A 19740-nucleotide genomic window follows, 5' to 3' on the forward strand; every position below is an offset into this window, starting at 1 on the left:
GGACATGACTCTAGAGTGGTAAACCCTCAGGCATTCAGTCAGGGGTTTGATTATCTGACTGAGGTCTGAAGGAGACAGAGGGATTACCCTCATAAAGGATTTTTTAGTTTTAGGGAACAGACAAATGTCTGAGATACAGCCTGATAGAATTGGGGTGTAGCCTGGAGGTGCATCTCTCTGTCTACCTTAAATCTAAAGGATGAGCAAAGGAGGACAATCATGTCAAGGTCCTATAGGGGTCATTAGATGTTTTAGGCTAGGAGTCATGAGGATGTAAGAGAGCAAAGGAATTTCTCTGATAATAGTTTGTCTGAGCTTCTGGGGGTACAATGCCCATGTCAGTATGACATCCTTAATGGAGAAAATTATTACAACAATTGTTGCAAATCTACCATTTTCCTTCTGTTTGTAGTCCTCTCATGCCATTGGAATGATGTTGCTCATTTGGTTATCTTTGACAAGCTTTCTTTAAGTTATTTTACTGTCCACTGCATCATGAGATATTACCTATAATTGACCAGCATTGTTCCAGAAACGATTTTTAAAACTTACAATTTAACCTGGTGTTGACTTTGGTAGGTCCCCTTCCCCTTTAGACAACTAAATCTGAGGTTTGTTGACCAACATGCTTTCTGGATTCTACAGGTCTCCTTGTAGCAGTGATTTTATATTAGTTAAACTTTTAAAAGAAATTATTATAGCTAGAGTTTGTCATTTTATTCTCTATTTCCCATTTTTGATTATCAGTTACTTATTTAAACAATTTAGGGTTCAGCTGTTCCAATTGTACACTTTGTTTTCCTCATTATTGTTTTTTAGAGTTAATAGGTGAAAATCTTAAAAGACTGTAGTGTTCCCCAATTTGGCTAAATAATAACAATGAAAGTACATTAGGTTTAACAGAGAAATGTTTGTTTTAATGAAATTTAAGGCAATTAAAATAATTTTATAATTGCCCAAAGGCAATATAAGGTTCATTCTCCCACTCTTTCTAAATTGTGGACCCAACTCATGGTCCATTTTTAATGTCTATCATATGTGGCATATATATGTATATGTATACATACAAATAAATTAATTTTAATGTTTCTAAGAAGGTAGTAAAATGAGGACTTAATGACTTAATAATACCTGAGTACATTTTGTATTCATTTACCATGATGAGGTTCTTTTGTGTGTATGTAGGAGAAAGGGACAATAAGAAAAGCAACACTGAGTTGAATAAAAAGCTAAGGAATCATCCAACTAAGAAGATTAAATATGCCATCCTGTCACAATAATTTAGAATAAAAACTTCCAACTTTACATTCCACCAAGAATGATCCATCAGTGGATTATGTAAGTGTCAACTAAAGTCATCTACATATGAATTAGGGACACCCACAATGAAGGTATTGATTAGCATTAGCATTAGCAATATGCAGACTTTTGTACTCAATATTCAACAATGGACCAAACAGTTCATAATTAACTGAAAGATGTAGAGAAGATAAGATTACATTGTGCTTATTGTTGGATGATTACTAAAAAGCATTTGTTTCAGTAGAACAAAACTCCATCTTAAAGCTCTTTACAATAGGGTGATTCTTATTCATATGTCAAAATCATCATTCACTATTCCTTGGAAGATCATTAATAACACTATTCAAGGACCCTCAAATACCAAACATCAGTCAGGATGTAACAAAGGACAATGTATGCTGGCCAAAAGTATTTGCCAGAGTGATAGAAAAGATCCAGTACAGAGTTCAAATCTAATGAGGGAATCCCATGATAAAGTGAGGTCCTCTAGATGTTCCTACTTTTGCTAAATCATTTTGGTCATGCCTGACTCTTTGTGATCTTGTTTGGGGTTTCTTGGTAAAGAAAATGGAGTGGTTTGCCATTTCCTTCTCCAGCCCATTTTACAGATGAAGAACTGAGGAAAACAGGGTTAAATGTCTTGTTTGAAATCATACAACTAGAAAACATTTGAGGCTAAACTTGAATTCATGGAAGAAGTCATTGTATTGCAAATCCCACAATAAGGCAGAGTTTCTAATTAAGACCTGAAATTCTTTAAAGAAATTTGGCTTATCTATCAAAATAGCAGCACAAAGCATGTCTATTACTCAGATTACCACAGGCATCTAGATGGATACCCTTATTTACACACACACACACACACATACACACACACACACACACACACACCCCTTGTTTAGTCCTAAGATTCTGCCAATGTTGCTATGTGGAAATTTTACTCTTGGTCAAAGAATCAATAACCATGTATTAAGTGTGAAAATCTCTGTGCTTGGTGCTATTGATAGAATGACAAAAGTGGAAAGGTCTTTGCTTTCAAGGAGCTTACTAGAACCAATTACAAATAAATAAGGAACAAATTATGTATCGACCATTTACTGTTTGATAAACCGATACTAAGATTTCTGGATATTGAACAAACTTTAATAATTTTATAATTATATGCCCATATAAATGAGCAGGTGAGAGGTACAGTGAATAGAGCATCAGACCTGATGTCTATTCAAATATTAGTTATTTGACCCTGTACAACTCACTTTGCCTCTGTTTGTCTCAGTTTCCTCCTCTGAAAAATGGAGGTAATAAAAAGCACCTACTTCCCAGGGTTGTTGTGAGGATCAAATAAGATAATTATAAAGTGTTTAGCATCTTGCTTGGCCCTTACAAAGCTTTGTTTACATGTTAGCAATTATTCACAAGAATATGTAAAAATGAGAAGAAAAATAAGTGGCTTAAAGAAGATGGCCGAGTCAAAAAGGGAATGTCGTAAATGGAAATGAAATCAGTGAACTGAGAGCCAGACTCAGAGATAGAAGTCCTGGGTTCAAATATAGCCTTAGACACTTACTAGCTGTGGGGACTCTGGAAAAGTCACTTAGCTCCCATTTGACTAGCCCTAATTGCTCTTTTTCCTTGGAACCAAAACACATTATTGATTCTAGGAGAGAAGGTAAGGGTTGAAAAAAATCAGTTTATTTTGGTGCCATAGAGTTAGACTCTCATATCAGGAAAATATGGTCATGATTTGGGGCTGAAGGCTGGGGGAAGAATTTTTCTCAATTTACTATAGAAATTTTCTCATCTTACCACTGAGTTAGCCACTGTATTTCTTTTTCCTAAAAACTTCACTGAGTGTAAAGCAGCAAATTATATCAAAGGTAATTTTCTCTTCGGAATTCATTGTATGCTACTGTCATTGTAGACAAAGCCATTATCATGAAAACAGAACATCTTCCATATAACCAAGAGATTTAAAAAATCTTAATGAAATGATAGTATATTTGTATAATTCTCAATATTTATTGAATTAATCTAGAAAAGTTTTAAATAAAAATAGTAATAATAAATGCTATTTTAAAAAGTAATATTTATGTTTTTCATAAAAACTACCCTTACTAGAATAAGAATGAATATATGGCCCAGTTGATCTCTCATGGAATACGGAGTTAGCTTCAGAATCATGACATACACTGATCTCTAACTAACATTATTTGTAAGTTACTTTAAGTTGATCTGTGATTCAATGCGGAGCATCCTTTTTTGACCTTATATTTCATCTTCTTGTATTTCATAGCTAACAATGGCATTCCTGACTAAAGAATTACTTCTATTTGTAAAGCTATAGCAACCATGCTCTGAAATTTCCTAAACAGGCTCAGTTTCCAGAAAAGGTGAAGTTTTAATGAGGTCTTATAAAAGGATGGGTCACATAAGGGCTAGTAAGAAGACATTCTCTGGAGGCAGCTAGTTGGCTAGATTACTGGGACTGGAGTCAGGAAGACATGAGGTCGAATTAGATCTCAGACACTAGCTATGCAATCTGGAGCAAGTCACTTAACCTTGGTTTGTTTTAATCCACTCAACAGGGAGCTAGCAAACCACTCCAGTATCTTTGCCAAGAAAAAACTATGGACAGTATTGGCAATATTGGTCTACAGGGTCACAAAGAATCAGATATGATTAAAGGACCCAAAGACAACAAAAGAATATATTTGCCTGGAGTCTTATAAATCCAAACTAAAAGGCTTCAAACTGAAAAGTACAAGTAAGAAAGAAAACTGTGTGTGTGCTTATACACACATATATCAAGTTAGATACTACAGAGAATAGTCTAAATGTAGGAAGAAGAATAGCAGGGCACACACCTAGAATTTCATAAGGGGGAAAAACAAAGAAAAGATTCAGTAATAAAAGTCATTGTTTCAAAGTCTATTTGTAAATTCACCAAGTTATTGCTGACAAGAAACATAAACTAGATTTTCACATGAGAAAACAAAAACAAAAACTGAGGTTTAACTCATAGATATCAATGAGACTTGGTGAGATGATATTCTTGAATGGAAGATGGTTCTGGAAGTATATCCATCCTTTTCAAAATGGACATAATAGATAAAAGTGCAGAGAAGTGAGAGCTACTGTATATTAGAATAGAATTGTGAGGAAATCCAGGAACCAGAAGGAGGAAGCATAGTATAGAATAACTAAGTGAAGAACAAAAATGGCAGAAATAAAGGAGATATTGTCATCTACATTTACTAAAATATATCTGTACATAAAGATGAAACATATCAGGAATCTGGGAAAGAGAACACAAAGATGGAAGATAGTGCTTAGACAGAAATAATGAAACAACTAATACTTTTGATGAAAGAGTCAGGATCCAAAGAAAATTTGACATACTAGAATACTGGTTTGAAGCTAATAAAATGAAATTTAATAGAGATAAGTACAAAGTATTACATTTGAATTAAAAATAACTTCTCAAGCATAAAGTAGGGGATGCATAGCTAGACAAGTACTGAAAAGGATTTGGAAGTTTTAACAGACTGAGAATACAGACTGAGGATACTATTGCAATGAATAAATTGAATTGAATTTTGAACTTGAAATTGAATTGAACTAATTGAATCTTAGGCTGCATGAAGAAACATAGTTCCTATCCAAGGAATGTTAAGAGTTTTGTTGGATTATTCCCTGCTAAGGTCATATCTAGAGTTCATTTCTAGGCACCACATTTTTAGTAAGGATGGTGACAAGATAGAGAATATGGTCTAAGTAGAATCAAATAAAGAGTGGCTGTCGGAAATGGGATGTTTAAGTTAATTTTAAAAGATGCATTTGTGAGGGCAAATGTGAGAAGAGGAGGGTGATAGTTGCCTTTAAGCATCAGGACTGCTATGCATAGCATGAGGGATTAGACTTGTTCTTTCTGGCCTCAACTGGTAGAATTTAAATGCAATAGGTAGAAGCTGCCAAACAGAAAAACTGGGATTGATAAAAATGAAATGTTTCCAAACAATGAGAGCCAGTCCCAAGGTTGAATGGGCCACTCTTGGATACAGTGGTTTCTCCTTCTTTGGAGGTCTTCAAGAAAAGGCTTGGTATGAAGCCGAGGGAGATTTTTGTTTAGGTATAGATAGATTTGTACTAGATAGCCTGTGGGACCTCTTCCTCCTGAGAAACTCTATGAATATCTTTAGCCATTTTAGTTGATTTTTGGTTGGAAAATGTAGTCTCTCAAAAACAACTAACTTCCAAATTCTTTGAGGGGAAAGGCAGGAATCTCACTTCAATTATAATTACATCTTGATAGAATCAAGAATTTCTGCCTATATAAATATTTGTTGAATGAACTGAAGAGTAAATAAACTTTTTAAGGATCTTATTTTTTCCTCCTTTGAGCTCATTCATATAACACCTTATTCTTCTCTTTTCTCCAAATTATTCAAATAGTCAGCTTAGTTCTATGCTTTGTGTTCACTGGCTGTATATGAGAATTATTTGAAGGAATTGTAGATGTTTAGTGGTAAGAAAATAAGGCTCCAGAAGAAATATGTAACCTATCCTCAAGTTTTTAAGACGCTATCATAAAGTATAGGGATAGAACTTGTTCATCATCAGGGAAAGAGAAGTAGCAACAAAGAAGTTGTAAAGGAATAGGTGTAAGCTTGATTTTAGAAAAACACAAAACAAAACCCCAAATTTTGGAACAATGAATAGTTCTCCAAAAGCAGAACAAACTCCTTGTGGGGGTTTTGGGAGTCTAGATGGCCATTGCTTCAGTATACTATAGAAGGAATTCTTGGTCAGGTATGAGTTGGAACAGATGGCAATTGAGACCCTTTCGAATTCTATGATTCTGATTATAAACACAGCCTTGCTTTCCAGCTTAATGGATTAACTGTCGAGTATTACCATTAGTGAATAAACCAGCTGTACAACAGATCTAGGAATTCAGGGAGCACAGCAGAGACAAATTAAAGATAGAAATCTACATTTCCTTCTTAATTCAGAAGATCTGGAAATGATTCAAACAAGGCTATTTTGGATATGGTATTGCATTCAGCTTTGCTTAATACACCTTTATGATTGGGGAGCTGTGGTGGGAAACCAAATCTTTGTTTTATGGATATAACAAATGGGTCCACTGTGGTAAATATGTCATTTATTCTTTCTCACAAAGAGATATTCATTGCACAGTACAAATAAAGTCAAATTTCCCATCTACTTAAGGTTTGTTAGCTGAAATTTATGCTTTTAAAATGCACCACAAATACCAAAAAACTGATCTGTACCTTTATCAGCTTTTAAATCAAAACAGCTTGCTATCTGGTAAGGACAGCAGAACTGGTCGATTTATTTCATAAAACTTTATGTACAAAGCGACAGTATCCATGAACTTAATGGAGAGAATATAGAGTCTGGAGGGGTAATTTTTATTACAATTTATAGTGGGATTACCCATACTCCACAGTTTTCAAATTTTATTGAGATTTTATGAGAGCATGATGCTGACGCAGTTAACGGCAGTAGGTAGAGCAGGTATAATTCTGGCTCATCATAAATGGGAAATGGAATTGACGTAACTATTATATAACAAATCCAACAGTCTATTAATTGCTAGGGCCCAATCAGAGCCATTATTTATCATAGTTTCACAGGTAAAATATTTCACCTAAGAGTCAAAGAATAAATAAAAGCTGACTGTAATTTTCTTGCAGCGATATCTTTTCATTAAGACGGTTTGAAAGCCATAAAAATATTCCTCGCCCTCAGGAATTCAACTCCTGAAACTATTAAGACCTAAATCATATCAAGCATCCATAATATACTACCAGACATTAGATTTAAATATTAAACACTATGAAATAAAGCAAACTTGGGGCGACAACAGAAGCAGAATATATTCAAGAACACGAAGAAACAACATATGGCTCAAGAACTATAAAACAGAAATAGGTTTTTTGATGGTGCTGTTGCCACTCAAGGAGTCTGGGAATGGATTTTCTCAGGTTATGGTCTCTGATAGATAGTCCTTTTCTTATCCTCCATATCTCTCCTTGGTTGCAGGTCACTGACAGCAATACTCTTCAGTCCAGGGACCTTGAGTGCAAATAAAACCTACTTTATTAGAGGTGTGAGAATTTATAAGGGAATACACTATATAAATTTAAACAGTTACAGATAAATAGAGTAATTACAGACTCCAACTTCATCCAGCTTTGGTGATAGGTGCCCCTTAGAGAAGACTTCATTGTGGAAGACTCTAGCTAGTCACCCAATACCTGCCAATTTCTTCTCACTGTGCCTACCTGAGTTCTCCGTATTCTCTTCCTAACTTCATTCTGCTTCTACAGAGTTTTTCCTATGCCCTTGGCCATCCAAGGGAGGTGAGAAACAGTTGAAGAACAACATCTCAGTTAGGTTTCCTTAAGTTTCCAACTTTAACAAAATTCTCCCTTCCATTTAATTCAATTTAGTAAACATTTAATTATGCATCTACCAAGTACAAACACTTTATTGGAAGATATGAAGCCAACAATGAGGATAAAGTATTTGTCTTCAAATAACTTATATTCTCTAATATTGGCCATTTAAGCTCCCTTATAATCTACCAATAAGCTATTTTTTTTCAATCTCATTACAAATTACAACTCTTCATGGTCTCTAGCTTCTTGCTGACTAACAACTGAACTTCTAAAGATATAATCATCTCACAAGCACAAATAAACAGATTTCAACATATCATTCCAATGAAAGAGATGCCTATGGCAACATATAAAATGGAAGGGAGGTTGGGGTTGGAGAGAGAAAATACCCTTCTCCTCCTCCCCCCATCCCCTCGGGTTCAAGTTTGAAACAGTCCATTATAGACATGGAAGAGCTAAATATAAAATATGATATAATATAGTGAGGATATGTAGAGTAGTATCTAAAAGGCTAGTTTTGAAATCAGGAAGACGTAACTCAAACACATACTAGCTAATCTATATGACCACAGGCATGGGTAAAACTTCACAGTGTCCAATGTTTCCCTCTGAGACTATTAAAGTTTCCAGTCAGTTGTCAGTCTGCATTATTAGTGGAAGTTTCCACAAAGGCAATCCTTTACATGAATGATATACAGGTCCAGAAAATAATAATAATACACTGATTAAGCCCTCTTTTGTCATAGGGCACTCTTGTACCCAGATGATGATTTTAGAGCAGAGATAAGCCATGCTGAAGAAGACCACTCCATTCTTATATTCTCCAGGCTAAACATTCTTTATTTCTTTTTGTTTTATTCAAATAGGGTGGTTTTGATCCCCTTCTCATCCTGCATGCCTCTTCTGGACATACTTGATTTCATCATTGCCCCCCTTCCTTGATTACTATCTAACCAGCACAGAGAAGAACAAGACCATCACCTCCCTTTCATATTCATGACATGGGTGCTAATGCAGTATGACCCTCTGTACAAAAAGAGAAGAGATACTATATCTAAGTTGTAAATCTATACATATACACATATGTATATGTATATATTCATGGGTGTATATAAATGTATAGAAATCTTTATGGATATATGTATAGATGCATGTATAGGTATATGTTTATTTATATAAATATGAACATATTTGTACAGAGAGAGGGTGGGGAGAGAGAGAGAGAGAGAGAGAGAGAGAGAGAGAGAGAGAGAGAGAGAGAGAGAGAGAGAGAGAGAAGGAGAGGGAGAGAGAGAGAGAGAGAAAGAGAGAACCATAAAAATAATCTGATCCAAGCCTCTTATTTAACAGATGAAAAAACCTGAAGGCTTGGGGCTTGCCCAAGGTCACATAGGCATAAACATCACTGATCATATTTGAACTCCAAATGGTCTTTAATACCATATATGAGAACCCAACTATTATGATAACTACAATTAGCAGCTGAGTAATTATTTTTAATGATCTCGCTATTATTTATTAGGAGACAAACTCTAACAACTATTAGTTTGATATTATGTCTGTTCTCCAAAGAGCCCAAAGCAGTTTATATTAGTTAATCAAATAAAATTGAATCAAATTACTCATTAACCCAAGACAATTGGTAGAGAGAGTTGAATAAAATACCTAAGATCAGAAAAATAATTTTGTAGTAGATGGAGGGCATTTTTGAAAAATCCACTTAAAAGAGCCACTCCCAATGAACATTTCAAAATAACAATGACAATGATTCTGAGAGAATAATTATTAAATCACATGTGCTCCCCCCTCTTTTTTTGCCTTTGCCAAATCCTAGAGTAGAAGTAAGCAGTTCAGTCACCAAATGTTTATAAAATTCCTAAAGGTCTTGTGTAATAGTGTACACTTAAATACTATACCAAAGACATAACAGGAATAGACATTTTAACATAAAAACCAATAATTTCTCTGTAGTAACTTATATAGTTATAGTGAAATGAGAAACATTATATTCTTTCAAGGCAACATTCAAACAAAAAGAAAAACAAACTCTGCTGTTTTTAAAAAAGTACTCATTAATGAGAAGAACTTGCCTGTATTTCAAAACCAGGGTTTAAGACTAAATATCTTAAATATTGGTACAAAAACTTTGTGTATGTAGTATAAATACAAATAGGTAAAGATATGTTAGGAAATAATGTTAGTGAATATTACCCGATTTTCACATTATTTAAACATAATAAGTTAAGGCTTTTTACTGAAAGAGTCCTCTGGATCTATAAAAATTAAAAGAGTATTCTGGTCTCTTTACGAAACAATTCCACAGCAGGATGAAAACACAATTACTTTTTTCAAGTCTAGCTTTAGCTAATTGATGGAGTTGTTATTTATTTATGCTTCCCCTACCCACCATTATTTCATCTCACTTTCCTCTTCCCATCCCCTTCTCATTCTCTAGTTTTATTCACAAAATGCCAAAACAACTGGGCGGCTCAGTAGGCAAAAACAATCCATGGAGTTAGAACTTCTACTTTTCATAGGTAAACAATAAGCTGCTTGGAAAGGTTTTTAACTTCAGCTGTGTTTCTCAGCACTGTCTCTCTTTGTGGCTAGTTCCTGCCACAAGTTTTCCTCTTGTTTCCTTCTGAGAGCCAATCTAATTTTTGCCAGAGGAAGCAGAGGGACTGACAGATTGCAGACATTTCAGATAAACAGTAAAGAGGACAGAAGAAACCAATTCTTTGGTGGGGCATGTTCAGCCTTGATGAGTCTTGTGCATTCACAAAAGGAAAAAATAAGAGACTAAGTTTCTAGTGGAAAAATTCTAAGCTGGGATATATTAAGGAAAATAAAAGGACATGGAGATTAAAACAACTGAAAAATATCTTTAATGAACTAAATTTAATTCAATTAATCAAAAATCATGTACTGATTTCCTACCATGTACAAATACAAACTTATTTACTAGAAATTCAAAGATATGAAATGCGTGCCCCAATGGCTCAAGGCACTCTTACTGTCTTCTTTTGGTAAGTTTCATTGGTTTAGTAAATTTTAGGGACTGTGATTTCATTGGTAAAGGGAACTCAAAGATGACCCAACTCTACCAATTCAGGTGTTCAACTTCCCTGAAACTTATAATTTTAGATTTCTGTAACACTGGGAGATTGAAACTTGTCCAGGGTCACATCATTGTGACATACACATGTCAAAGTCAGGACCTGAACACAGATTTTGTGTTTATGAATTGGCTCTTTATCCTCTCTGCCATATAGTCTCTCCACAGAATCCCCAAGTGATAAACTAAAATTTAATGAAACATTCTTGATCTAGCAATTCTTATAATAAAAGATAATGAATGGATAAAAAAAAGAGTATTAAACAATGTGTGTCAAGCACTGAGCCAGGCACAAGATATAAAACAAAGTCAACATGTGGTCTCAAAGAGCTTATATTCTACAAGAATAGAGATAACTCACATAGGAGAGAAAAGACAAGGGAGGGGAGATATTTTAGCTTAGAAAGTTATTTTGGGGGAGGTGTAGACAGGTGGCTCAGAGGATTGAGAAATGAGTCTAGAGAAGGGAGGTCCTAGGTTCATATCTGGCCTCAGACATTTCCCTGCTGTGTGACAATGGGACAGTCACTTAATTTAACCCCCATTTCCTAGCCCTTACCACTCTTCTGCCTTGGAACCAATACACTGTATTGATTTTAAGAGGGAAGGTTAGAATTTAAAAAAAAGTTACTGGGACATCAAATGGGACTCTAGAGTAGGATGGGCATATTCTTTCCAGGAATAATGAAAGAATTGATTTGATTATGGTTTCTGAACTGGAAAGGGGTAGGGGGTGATTAGTGGATGTCAAAGGTTGATTTGGACAGAGAAATTTGAGGAATGAAGTGCTAGGTGCCTGGAGCAGGTTTATATGAACTTGGGAAACTAGGAGAAGGAATCAGGAGAAACAAACAACCCTGTTGTCCCCATACCCCACCCCTCAAATCTCTTAAACTTTAAACCTTCAAATGGCTACTCGACCAAATGGTAATCATTTTCAAGCTGATGAAACAAAAAATTCAAAACTAAAAAGAACTCAAATCTAAATTATTCTGTTCATCAGAATACTGTCATCACTAAATTGCCTTGTTTAGTGCTTGAAAAAATATAATCTGTATTCCATAACAATAATCAGAAAGTTAAATATACCCAAAGCAAAGTTTACTAACTAATTCCACAAGCAGAATAATTGACCTTACACTAGGTCAGCTGGACTGTACTATTCTGGTGGTGTGGACAGATGACACCAGCATTCCAGACTTGTTGCTGGATGGCAAACTAAATGAGGTCACTCCTCTGTAAGATGGGGAGAAGAAACACTTCAAGGACAAGCTAACAATCTGAAGCAGCTACAAAACAATAGTGGTCACGGTGGAAAGAACCTGTTAGGAAGAAGTGATCTAAGATGAGATGTTTCCAGGAGAGCAAAAAGTCATGGTGGTTATAGATTATGCAGCCAGGGCTCCTGAGTCTTGCAGACTCTGTAGTACTCGCTACACTACTGGGCTTGTAGGATGACCATATTTTTGCTCCACAAACATAAATTATACAGATGCTAAAAATACATGTGTGGTTTGTTCTTGTGGGCTGCTGAAAAAAGCAATAGCCTGAAGGAGGGAAATGGGGTGTGCTTATTTCAACCATGCCCAAGGCTACATCTCATTCAATGTAGGAATGGCTGCTATGAAAAATATGGCATATTTCTGAAACCAAATAAGAGGGCAGCGCTGTTTTAGAAAGAGGTGAGTACCAGGGGCATACCCAGCAGCTCCTAGTGCCATGCCCTGCATTTAAGCTTCACAATAGGTTTTAATTATTTTCATTCTAATATTTTAAATTCTCCAAATTTCCACATATGCCATATTCCTGTGCAAGACCAAAAATTCCTTTCAAAACCAAATTTATTATTTGGGATTTCTATATTCTCTTGTGGTCTTTTCTCACAGATTTCATTTACTGATGATAAAGCCCAGAAACTCAGTAAAAATCTTTCCACTTGACAACTCACAAGGCTGCTACCAACACCCTATATTGGCTGTCATGTCTCAAAGGCACATTTTGTTAGAAAAAGAAAAAAAAAACCCACAAACTATTTGCTGGAATAAGGACTTCCAAGAGATAGTCGGCTGAGTATTTCCCAAGTGTCTTAGTCTTTGCCTCATAAGACTACCTATAAGCATCTGACATAGATATTATGAAACTTTGGTAACTTTTGGACATCTTCAAAGTGCATCTTTTCTAAATGGTTGGCTTCTTTTGCTCTCCTGTTATTCTGATCACCAATATTTCTCTCCCATTATTAAAGCACAATATATCAAAACAGTTTCTACTGCATTTAGATCCAAATTAATACAAAAGAAAGGGTTTGGTGTCAGGTAAACAGAGTAACACATATAAGCTTTCTTTAGTTCCCCTTCTTTAGAGCTTCTCTCTTCCAGAATTTTACCATCTTACTTATACCATCACTGAGTTATAGAGAAATGCAGGCATTATCCTAACCTAGAAATTCTTTTAACTATTAGGAGGAAGACTATCCAGCCTTCCAAGAAGTATCTCATTCTAGTTTTATAGATACAGCCAGATCATCAGAACTTATGCTGAATTTATTCTCAGGAAATACGAAGTCAAATTAGGCAAATAAGACAGCATTTGACCTAAGTATCTCTATTACTTAACTTGAAAGCTGCAATCTTGACCATTAATAAACTACAATATTATCTTTATTTGCCTACTATGGAAATGAATTATGATGAAGCAAAGGGGAAGGGTTTTGATAATCAACTGATTTACCTTTGACCAGGTACTATACCATCCAGTGAAAGATGAATAATGAAATCTAGAGAGTTACTAAGATTTTACATTCTGGGAGCAGTTAGGTGCCATAGTATGCTGGGCCAGAAGTTAGGAAGACTCAGTTAAAATCTTGCCAAGACACTAATTAGCTGTGTGAGCCTGGTAGAGTCATTTAACTCTGCTTGCCTCAGTTTCCTCATCTGTAAAATGAGCTGGAAAAGGAAATGGCGAACTATTCTAGTATATCTGCCAGGAAAACCACAAATGAGGTCATGAAGAGCCAGACACAACTGAGATAACTGAATAAATGTGTATTCATTCTTTTGCTCCTTTCAAGTAATCAGTTTCTTTTTGCAACAGCCAATCAAGTGATCAAATGATGAAAACTTCATAAAATTTTGAATTTTGTGCATTAGTAGAAAACATTGGTGGTTAGAAAGTATTTAATTAACTGAAAAATGAATTTTACAACTGTCCTCAGATCTAATAGTTGTATATTACTAAGAAAAAATATTTCTTCATCTTAACCTGCAGCCATAATACATGTTCTATTCTTTGCTTAGAATTTGACAACACCATAATTGCCACTTAGCTAATTAAATTAAGTTAAATTAAATCCAGCAAATATTAAATTACCTACTCTGTGCAGAGAGAGGTACAGGTTGAAGAAAGAGACACAAAGTTTAAGTAAGAAATAGTTTTTGCTCTTATGGAGTTTGGAAGGGAGATTTTTGATGAGAAATAATGCATTTTCATGACAGGGAGGTGCAAAGAAAAATGTTATGTAAGTTTTGAGGGAGAAAAAGCTATTATTTACTGGGCAGATCATGGAAGGCATAATGGAGTAGGTAGCATAGAAGCCAAGCTTTGCATGCTGGTTGGGAATTTAAAAAGTGCATTAGAAAGGAGAATACTTTAAGAATAAGGAACGTTAGTGAAAAATAAAAAGCAAAAAGAGTAGGGAAATGAAAAATAAGTTTTTAAAAGACAAAGAGTAGTTTAATTTGGCTCAAACATATTAATAACAATATAATGCCAGATGGGGGTAGGAAGGGGATTTTATATGAGCCATGGCTAAAAAAAGTGAGACAGAAAACAACAGAGGTCCTTAAATGCTAAGATGAAGCTCAATATAGGAGGCAATAAGTAATCACTGAAGATTTTTGAGCATCATCATCATCATCAAATGACAAGATCTACACCCAAGGAGGCTGATACGGTCCAACAGTGCTATAAGAAGAAATGAACTACAAGAGGGAGAAAGAGGAGACTTATACACCAATGCTCACTATAAAAAATCTGAATATAAATTTAGAACTGAAAGCCACATAGTCTAACACAGAATATTCAAATGGCTCTGGCGATTACCCCCAATAATATAGATTATAATCACCATGTCTATTTATTCCATGAGATATTTGTCCATGTCCTCCTAGAAGTCTGTCACGGGGGTCAATTCAATGTCTAGAGTCACTCAAAGAAGTTGACCTGACTATTCACACAGCAAAGGAAAAGTGGATAAAGAAAATTTATTATTCAGATTAAAATGTGAAACTGGGTGGAGAGCCTCCACGGACTGCTCAATTTGGATGTGCAACTGGGATAGACAATATAGACTGACACTATTTAGTTAGTCCAGCATTGAAGAAAGGAGACTAGCAGGATGGAATTGGGAAATTGGAAAACTTTTAAAATAAATAATATATTATGTAGAACCAATTCCACATCTAGTCAACATTCAGACTTGCTATTCTTACCATCTTATTGCCTGAGTTAGTATGACAGGATTTACGCTCACAAGTTATAGTGTAGCTAATTTCTAAAATTATACTGTAGTTAATTTCTAAAATGGTAGCTAGTGAATCTATAGTGATTTCAGCTAAATATTCTTGCATATGAGGCTATAGTACCAAATTTCAATATCTGAATATACCTATATAATGTTAACTTTAATGTTAGAATGGTGAATATCCACAAACACACATGCTTTGGGAGCCATACAGCTCTCACCTAAGCATGTCAAAATCTACTGTTTTCTGATTTTTCTTGTTGATTTCAATGTGTTGTCAAATTAGCAGATTAAGGCTACCAGATAGAGACTCTACTGTTTCATATAAAAAGAACTTTAAAAGGATTGTATATAACACACAGTAGTTAATTAATGCTAACTGATGGATTGAACTTGAAATTTATAGATTCTTTATATTTATATAAAAAATCTGGATGTATTAGAACAACCAAGTCATTCAATCCATTCAAGAAAGAAACTCATGAAATATCCAATTCCGTCATCGCTACCTCAAGAATGACAAAAGGGATGAAGAAGTAAAGCCAAATTCCAGAGGTACTTATACCAATTAGCCTCCTAGAGTGTCTTCTCCTACAACTCAACTTCATCATTCAAGTTTCACTGACTCTCTTTAAATTATATTACCCCTATACACTCCTCCTTCTCTCTATCCACTTAACCATTCCTGTATAAATATCTTTCATTCCCTTCAGTACCAGTAGGTCATCTAAGAGAAACCCCTGCATATTCAGCTGATCTCTACCACCAATGTTCATAGCTGTAATCATCTGTATGTCCTAATTCTTTTGCATTCTAATTTCTCCATACACCTTTAGCTTTTCTGACCTGAATTTTGCTGCTAAACCTGTTAAAGTAATGCTCTACTCCTTAGAAATCTGACCCAGCTTTCCCATTGGAGATGTTTTGGCTTTTTTTAGTTAAATTCCCCTCTCTCCCTTTTACTCAAGTTTCTTCCTTATTTCCCAATTCTTTTCAGTTTAGGGGATGGAAAGCTTTAAATCCAAAAGAGGTGCTTGACTCTATTCAATAGCTTCATGAATAAAAAGCAAATGCTATCATAGAGACAAAAAAAGAAAATACAGGATGTTGAAGTTACTCATATATGTTCACATACACTGAAAATTTAGAAAACTTTGAGACAAAGACTATAAAAATGACATTTGGCCATTGGTTTTAAACATTATGTAGAAATTTTTTTTCTTAAATGATGGCAGATAAGTGGTGTCAGTGTTCTTCCTTTTCCCTTTAATAGTAAATTATTTTATTTGAAAACTTAATAAAATTGCATAAAAGACCACCACCATCACAAGAATCTTCCTTACTATTCAGCTGTAAGTCACAAAAGTGGCATTTCTATTAAATAACAGTATATAAAATGGCAGTTAATTGTATTTACATGGTTAAGTTATTTATAAAATGCTGTAAAGGCAATCAATAAATACTCATTGACTAATCTACTCCATGCCATGCATTGTACAGACAATGCTAATACAATGAAACAATGTCTAATTGAGCTTACCAACGAGCTTAGAGTCGAATGAGTTAAATAAGTGATAAAGAGTTAGTTACATACAGAATAAAGAGAATAAATGCAAACAAGCTTATGAGTTAGCTTAGAAATGATGGCACTAGAAGTTGGGGAGGTGATTTAAGAAAGGGTTCATGGTAGTGCTACATCTTGAAAAAAGAAAATCTTCAGGTACAAGCTGGATTCTTTTCAGTTATGGGGGATGGCCAGTATGAATATGAAAGGATAAGCAATAGAATATCTTGTTTAAGGACAAGAAAAATGGGCAATTTGCCTTAATTGCAATATGGAGGAAGAGGACTAATGTACAATTAGTTTGGAAAGATAAGTTGAGGCTAGGTCGTAAAAGTATTCAAAAGCTAAACAGATGAGTTTATATTTTATCCTAGAAATAATAGGAAGTCAAAAGAGCCAGGTGGCTCAGTGATTAAAAGCCTAGATGAGAGGTCTTAGGTTTAAATCTGACTTCATACACTTTCTAGCTGTATGACCCTGGGCAAGTCATTTAAACCCATTGCCCAGCCCTTACCACTCTTCTGGCTTGGAACCAATATTTAGAATTGATCATAAGTTGGAAAATGAATTTTCTTTTAATTTTTAAGATACAAGTAGAGATTTTGGCCTCTTTTTTCAAGAGATTGAGGAAAACAAGGAGATGACATCAAGAGGTATGGGTGAGGGGATAACAACTAATGGACTCAATTTTCTCAACAAATTAAAACTTAGGTCCCTAATTGTGAGAGACCTGAGGAGATGAAATGAATTACTTTTCCTTGGTGAGTGAACAAAGGAATCAACTAGGGAGGAATCAAAAGATGATACTTATAATGTTGAAGTCAGTGTTTAAGCAAAGAAATTTTTCTAAAAAATAGAAATAAATCTGTGAATTAGTTTTTAAAAGAATGGACATCTGTCATCACTAGAAATGTATTCGTATATTCAATATTAAAACTGATTTGCACATTGCAATCAGAGGTATAAGCTGTATAAAAATAGCTTGGCTGTAGTGAAATGAATTAAAAAGATAACTTGATCCCTTTTTTTTTTCTCTTTACCTCTATACTACTGACACAACAGTGGTGGTTATTGGCCAATGGCAATAGTAGCACAAGAAGTTAATTCATCAAACTTAGTGGTGAAAGTGGCTTTTGTAGGTTAAAGCCCTCATGGTTTTTTCAATCCAGAGATTTTTCTAGTGAAATTGTAATGGTGAAATTGGGACATTTTCTTATATGTTTATAGATTGTTTCCCCTGATAAAATGGAAACTCCTTGAAGAAAGTATTTTTTTTCCTCTTTCCATTCTCAGTGCCTAGCATAGCACCTGCCACTTAGAAGACAAATAAGTGTTTGTTGAACAATTGATTACTTGGTTTAATATACTAGGAAGGAATTGCCAATATCCTGGCAGTTCAGTATTTGTTATTCAATCATTTACTTTTGTGATCTCTTTGATCCTCTTTGGGGTTTTCTTGGCAAAGATACTAGAGTGGTTCGTCATTTCCTCCCATAACTCATTTTATAGATGAGGAAACTGAGGTAAACAGAATTAAGTGACTTACTCATAGTCACATAGCTCAGAAGTGGCTGAGTCTGGATTTGAACTTAGAGCTTATTGATTACAACCCTAGTATTCTTCCCATTGGGCCATCTGACTGCCATTCAAAGGCATACTAAAGGATTTTATATCTCCATATACTTAGATGTGTTTGGGCAAAGATAAGATAATGAAAATGGTTTTGGTCGATTTTTCCTGAAAGATGGCTTGTATGATTTCACTCACAGATTCCAGTCAAAAAAAAAAAAAGAGAGAGAAGGAAGAAAATCATTAGATCATTATGTATAGCTACCTGGAAGAAAAAAAAATAAAAATAGAAAATTACTGTGGGACTAAGAAAGGATAAAGAGTCAAAGGAAAACTTCAAGAACTGCTGAATAATTACCAAAGTCTTAATTAAGCAACTAGGGCTCATCAGGGTATTACTATGTAGTCAACTGTCTTCCTTACCCCTTATTCCTAAAGGATTCTAAGACTGCATCTTAAAATGTTCCCACACAACTGAGGCATCACCTCATTTACAGAAAAGAGGTGGCGGAAGGAGCGAGCCAAAACTATGTGTTATTTTTACAGCCAAATGTTCAACTGTTGGATGTGTTATTTCACTGACATGTTAACAACCTGCAAGTGACTCAAAGTTGAGCAACTGCTATAACTACCAAAGCCCACACATTACTGGCTGGTGGCAGTTTACCTGTCATTAAAAAAAAAATAAGGCTGAACAACTAGAAGAAATACTGATTTAGAACTAAAAATTTTCATGATGACTAATTTCAATAAAAAGCACTTATATCCATAACCAAACCAACCATAAATTATCCATCCCTTGCTTACAAAGGTAAGCCATCACAGCATATATTAATCATGTCTTATGTCCTATAACGTAAATGTTTAAATGTTAGTAAAAAGTGGCACTTCATTATTTTCAGCTAAATTTGGAATTCATGCATGTTGGGGGGGGGAGGTGGTTGTATTTTACTATCCATCATGGTCCCAAGTAGAACATTTAAGCTTTGGGGACAAAAACCCACTATTTGACAAAAACTGCTGGGAAAACTGGAAAACAGTATGGGAGAGATTAGGTTTAGATCAACATCTAACACCCTACACCAAGATAAATCCAAGTAGAACATTTACTGATCTAGATCCAGTCTTTTCTTATTTAAATTATTTTGGAATAGAACCTTGTATGGAAGCAAAGGGTTAAAGGTCTTGGGTTGACTTTCCTGCAATTAATTTAAAAACTAGCCTTAGATGTAAAATAAAA

General features: G+C 34.8%; 1 protein-coding gene across 18 annotated transcripts in view; it reads right to left on the bottom strand.

Moving 5' to 3' along the window:
• KLF12 (KLF transcription factor 12) overlaps positions 1-19740 on the bottom strand; it is a 564503-nt gene that overhangs the window by 159908 nt on the left and 384855 nt on the right. The gene's annotated exons all lie outside the window — the stretch shown is intronic.

This window comes from Monodelphis domestica, chromosome 8 (genome assembly GCF_027887165.1).
Source record: "Monodelphis domestica isolate mMonDom1 chromosome 8, mMonDom1.pri, whole genome shotgun sequence".
In the NCBI taxonomy this organism is placed as follows: domain Eukaryota; kingdom Metazoa; phylum Chordata; class Mammalia; order Didelphimorphia; family Didelphidae; genus Monodelphis; species Monodelphis domestica.